At 37.3% G+C, this 6,021-nt stretch overlaps 1 long non-coding RNA gene across 1 annotated transcript; it reads left to right on the forward strand.

Annotated features, from left to right (window-relative positions):
• Positions 1–1,281: 1,281 nt before the first annotated feature.
• Positions 1,282–4,505, forward strand: LOC308096360. Its single transcript, XR_013934141.1, has 4 exons — positions 1,282–1,415; positions 1,446–1,819; positions 2,995–3,161; positions 4,117–4,505. It is a non-coding gene; the product is annotated as an uncharacterized lncRNA (long non-coding RNA).
• The last annotated feature ends 1,516 nt before the right edge of the window (positions 4,506–6,021 follow it).

Consider the following 6,021-nt stretch of genomic DNA (forward strand, 5'->3'; position numbering starts at 1 on the left):
AGTCATTGGCATGTGGACAAACGTGACGTGTGAACACGGATGTAATTAGAAACGTGTTGACAGAGGTGTTGACCAATGTCTTGTTTTGTCTGAACAACAGATGAAGTTTTGGATGACAATGCAGTTTTTGTGTGTGCATGCGTGAGGGAATTCAATGGCCGCCGTTGCCCCCAGTTAAACTTTATGCTCCTTCACTGTCCCAGTAAGGTTAAGGCTAACCCTAAATGAAACCACTGGAGTCAAATGTGTCCCATGCCAACATGGAGAGCTGGTTTTAGGGGTCCCCAGAGTTTCTAAAGGGTTAGGTAGTAACTCTGGGTCCCCAGAGTTACTACAGGGGGGCCGGCAAGGAACGTTTTTACATTAACCATTGAACCCTAGTATCTCTATTCTCGGGGAAACATTCACCCAAAATAGCCGATCTACAAGCTCACAACGTGTTTCAGCGTGATGTGTTGTGAGCTTGTAGATCGGCTATTTTTTGGCAAAGAAGTTTGGTGTAAGGGGAAAAAAGAGTTAAAGTGTGTGTGTGTGTGTGTGTGTGTGTGTGTGTGTGTGTGTGTGTGTGTGTGTGTGTGTGTGTGTGTGTGTGTGTGTGTGTGTGTGTGTGTGTGTGTGTGTCAAAAACACTATATTCTTGACATACTGTGTTTTCATGAAACTAAGTAGGAGTGACCAATAGGCTGACCTGAATGGACCTTTGGGTCATTTGTTTTACTTGAGTAAATGTACTTGGTTAAAAGAAGAGGGAACTAGCCATTTAAGTGTAATAATTCTAACTCACCCCCCACTATCCACTATTTTAAATGCTATATTTTCAATTGGTTTGAGAACCACTGCTTTAGTGTTGTTAGAAAGGCTCCAAGCATAATATTAAGTAGATTCATATTTGCCTATTTTGTACCACCTTAACAACCGTGTTCAGAGTAATATGCACCTGCCACCTTAAGTGCACAATGCATTATGGGTAATTCATTCCAGTAGGGACAGCAGAGAGAGCGGTGAAGTCCAAGTTAACGTCTCTACAAAGTCGTTCATCATGGTGCAGCACCGCAGTGCCAGTGTGCCTCTTTGACTTACTGTAAGTGCATGATTTGATCAGTAATGGCTGCTGTATTCTTTTACCACGCTGATCAGAGTTACTGCTGTTTTTAATCTTTATTTGCAGTGGTGTAAAGTAACTAAGTATATTTACTCAAGTACTTACAATTTTTATGTACTTTTACTTTACTGGAGTATTTTCAATTGTCTCTACTTTTACTTCTACTCCACTACTAGTCCATGGGCCCAGGCCAGAATTTTCACTAATCAGGGACACTCAAGGTGGCAAATTCTAGTTTGGTATTTTGAAAAGGTCTATATCCCTAGATAATATTTCAACATGATAGCCCTTCCCAAGTAGTAGCTTAGTCCCAGTTATCAGCCTTCAATGACACCAACCATAGATACAAAGAATGAAAGAATCGTCTAACCTTTTTTGAATAGAACATGTCATACAGAGGGAAAAAAAACATTATTCAATCTCTTTCTTTCACTTATGAACCTTATGAACCACACATGAACCCTAGCATGCCTATTCTGGAGCAAACATTCAGCAAATGGCTTGTCTACAAGCTCACAACACCTCACGTTGTGATACAATGTGAACAGCATTTTCACTATGCGGGGTCACTCAAGTGCAACATTTGCAAATTCTAGTTTTGTATTTTGAATAGGTCTATATCCCTAGATGATATTTGATCATGACAGTCTTTCGCAAGTGGTAGCTTAGTCACAGTTATCAGTGAAGAAAGCGTGCCACTTTTTTTTAACAGAACAGGTTCTTGGGAGCTGGGAAGGGCGGTCTTCCACACCATTATGTTGCGTCTCGGTTCCCCTAGGCCGGAGCATAACACTGGCGGAGACAATAACCTTTTCAATGCAAACCGATCCATGTGAATCCAACAATAGAAAAGGAAATGTTATCCGATCTTTGTGAATACAATGATAGAGACAGCTTTGGTAACATTGCGGGAATAATATATTGACCTAATAAGTTTTACAAGCTGACATTGTTCTTCCTCTTGTTTATGACCAAAGCTTTCTGGGACACAGCCTGTTATTGGTATCATGGATATATTGTGAGATTTTCTTTAATTGTTTTATTTAGCAGGGTTTGTTGTTAGTTTAATGGAAGGGAAGAGCTGTCTTATCAGTGTCTGCGAGAGAAATAAGCAACCTGCAGCTCTATGAAAACTATTCCAAAAGAAGGTACTATTATTATAGGCCAAATGAGCACTTTAGACCTATACACATAGGCTTTTGAAAATAGCAGATCTCCAAGCTCACAACAATGCGTTGTGAGCTTGTAGATCTCTTATTTTAAAACATATATATATATATTGAAAAAAGTGACAAATGTTTAATATTTTTTAAACATTTTAACAACACAAATCTTATACATATTAATTTCCTTATCATGAACATTTTTGAGAACCACTGACTTTAAAAAAATGATAGGAAGCAAGAACAAATAAGCAACTACACTTTAGAAACAAGCCCAAAAATATGCAAGCTGACATTGTTCCCAAGTAGTAGCTTAGTCCCAGTTATCAGCCTTCAATGACACCAACCATACAAAGAATGAAAAAATCGTCTAACCTTTTTTGAATAGAACATGTCATACATACAGAGGGAAAAAGAACATCTTTCTTTCACTTATGAACCTTATGAACCACACATGAACCCTAGCATGCCTATTCTGGAGCAAACATTCAGCAAATGGCTTGTCTACAAGCTCACAACACCTCATGTTGTGATACAATGTGAACAGCATTTTCACTTTAGCGGGGTCACTCAAGTGCAACATTTGCAAATTCTAGTTTTGTATTTTGAATAGGTCTATATCCCTAGATGATATTTGATCATGATAGCCTTTCCCAAGTGGTAGCTTAGTCACAGTTATCAGTGAAGAAAGCGTGCCACTTTTTTTTTAACAGAACATGTCATACAGAGGAAAAGAAAATTACATTTTCTCTCTTTCATTCACTTCAATAATAATAATAATAATAGCTTGAACTTATATAGCGCCTTTCATAAACCCAAGGACGCTTTACATCAAAAACAATGAACAACTAACAGACAAACAAACAAAACAACAAACAACTATAGGGGAGAACGGGGTAAGATGAACCACTTTTTACTTATGTTGACCTCTAGGCAAGGAAAAATGAGATGGAAGTAAAATCTAAGCATCTACTAAAACTTCAAGATGTCTTCCATCAATTGAAATAATGAGTGTGCATCTATGACAAATGGTTGTAAAAATATGGGTTCTCAAAAAAAAGTGGTCATGTGGTTCAATTTGCCCCAGGTAAGGGGTAAGTTGATCCTAGTCAAGGGGTAAATTTACCCATATGATATTTTGCATTTTCAAGTTTAAACTTGAACAAATAATGTATTCACGTATCAACAATAATTTAATAACACATTTTCCTTTTGCAAATGGTCTTATTTATGTTCTTAATGGTATGTAAACAATATAAAACTAATTAAATAATGTTTGTTATTCAGAACCTTTTGATATTTGCAATTGTTAATACAATATTGAAAACTTCTCTTAAATGAGTGTATTCATCCAAATGAAAGGTCATACAGCATAATTTGAGAAGAAAAGACATAATAAAAAATATGAATGGTGATTCATATTAGGATAATTGGCTCAATTTACCCCAAGGCATTTGGTTCATCTTGCCCCATGGCCACCATTTTGACAAATCTGGCTAGCTTAATGCTTCAGGCTAAGCTTTAGTTAAATGATTCACATGGTTTCATACATAAGAATATCACCAACATGCATAATATATAAGTTTAGGCCTGGGTACATTTGCTTTAAAATAAACATCATTATACCAGAAAAGTAAAAATTTAACTTTGACCAGCACAAAACACTTTTTTATGTAAAAATATGCTTACCACAGTGCCCATGTGTGTCTCCCCTTCACTGCCAGGTAGAAATGATGAGTGTGTCCTGATTTTAAGGTCACATGACCACTCATGTGTATAGTTTTAAAGATACAGGGGGTGGTTCAACTTACCCGGCGGCTCATCTTACCCCGTTCTCCCCTAAGCCATAAGCCTGAGAGTGTCTTTTCAAGGCAGCCTTAAAAGAGTCCAGTGTTGGAGCATGGCGAATTCCTATTGGGAGAGAGTTCCACAGGGTGGGGGCTGCCACACTGAGCGCTCTGTCCCAGAAGGTTCACTTGTTTGGCTTGGGGACAGAGAGGAGGTCCAAGTCTGTGGACCGCAGGGTCTGTGACAGAGTCGGGTCTATAGGCCAGGTACAGGACTACTGTGCAGATAATGTGGGGAGATAATGGCAAAAAAATGAATGTCCTAAAAAAGTATTAAAGCTACTCATTTGAAAAGGCTATCATGTTTCAAAGTACTTATATGGACCCTACAAACAAAATGGTGCCAAAGAGATTTTGCCACCTTACGTGTCCCTGACTTCTGGTCTGGCCCATGGACTATACATCTCAGAGGCAAATATTGTACTTTTACTACACTACAATTATTTGAGAACTTTAGTTACTAGTTACTTTTCATATATAAATTATTATATTATAAAACATACATTAACCACTTTAGCCCTATTTTATACCTAGGCTATTTGAAAATAGCCGATCTACAAGCTCACAACGCGTCGCATCGCGACGCGTTGTGAGCTTGTAGATCTGCTATTTTCAAATATTTTTGTACTTTTACTTTTGGTACTTTAAGTACATTTTGATGCCAATACTTTGGTACTTTTACTCAAGTAAATTCTGAATTCCAGACTTTTACTTGTAACAGAGTACTTCTATATTGCAGTATTGATACTTTTACTTAAGTAAAACATTTGAGTACTTTTCCCACCACTTCATGTCAGTTCCCTATATTGCCCGCCTTAAGCACACTTCCTTTATATTACTCTGTTACTCTTTATATTACTCTATTAATCTGTGATGCAGTGGTGGAAAAAAGTACTAAATGTTTTACTTAAGTAAAAATATCAATACTGCAATGCAGAAATACTCTGTTACGAGCAAAACAAATCCGGAAATCAAAATTTACTTGAGTAAAAGTACAAAAGTATTGGCATCAAAATGTACGTAAAGTACCAAAAAGTATAAAGTACTCATTATGCAGAATGTCCCAAGTTTTACCTTTCTAGAAATGCACTCGAGTAAAAGTAAAGTATTTGTCTTGGAAATGTACTCGAGTAAGAGTAATCAGTGTCAAAAAAATCTAATACTCAAGTAAAGTACAGATCCTCAGAATATGTACTTAAGTACAGTACTCAAGTACATTTACTCTACTGTCCACCACTGATTATAACTGCTGTTATCTGGTGGGAAATAGAAGGAAATTGGCACAGATAAATAAGTTACACCTGCGGATTCTCAGAAGGAAATGAATGGTGAAGAAATGACAAAGAAAAAAGTGATACTTCTGTAACTTAATTCTGAAGGAGGAAACAAAAGGTTTGATTCATTGATTCAGGTTGATTCATTCTGGTTGATTCATTACGGGGCCAGAGCTCAGCTCTGGACCTGTTTTATTATTCCCTTTATTCTGTTTCTTCTGCCACTTTTCGCAGTTCTGGGTGAACCGTGCTGTCGCTTTTTACGAAACTCGGCCATATGGTAGATGGTCATGAAAAACTATCAAGAAATAAATCTCACAATCTTTCGTCAAAAGGTGGCGCTATAGCACTCAATTGAAAATGCCAACTTTGAACAGGTACAACTCATGCCCTGTTTGACCTACAGCCATAAAACTTCAATACACACATGCGTCTACTCATGATGAACAACTTTAACCCTCTGACTTTTGACCTCTGACCTTTAGATCTCCCACCATTTTGAATTATATGAAAAACAGTTAAAACCTATCTCCTCCTGGGATTTTTGAGTAATCTGCACGAAACGTTTTACACATGAACTTTGGACCTATGCCGACAAACAAGCAGCGAGATTTTTCCATAAGTGAAAAAATGAA

Source organism: Gymnoscopelus braueri, assembly GCF_963280865.1.
Source record: "Gymnoscopelus braueri genome assembly, chromosome: 12".
NCBI lineage: Eukaryota > Metazoa > Chordata > Actinopteri > Myctophiformes > Myctophidae > Gymnoscopelus > Gymnoscopelus braueri.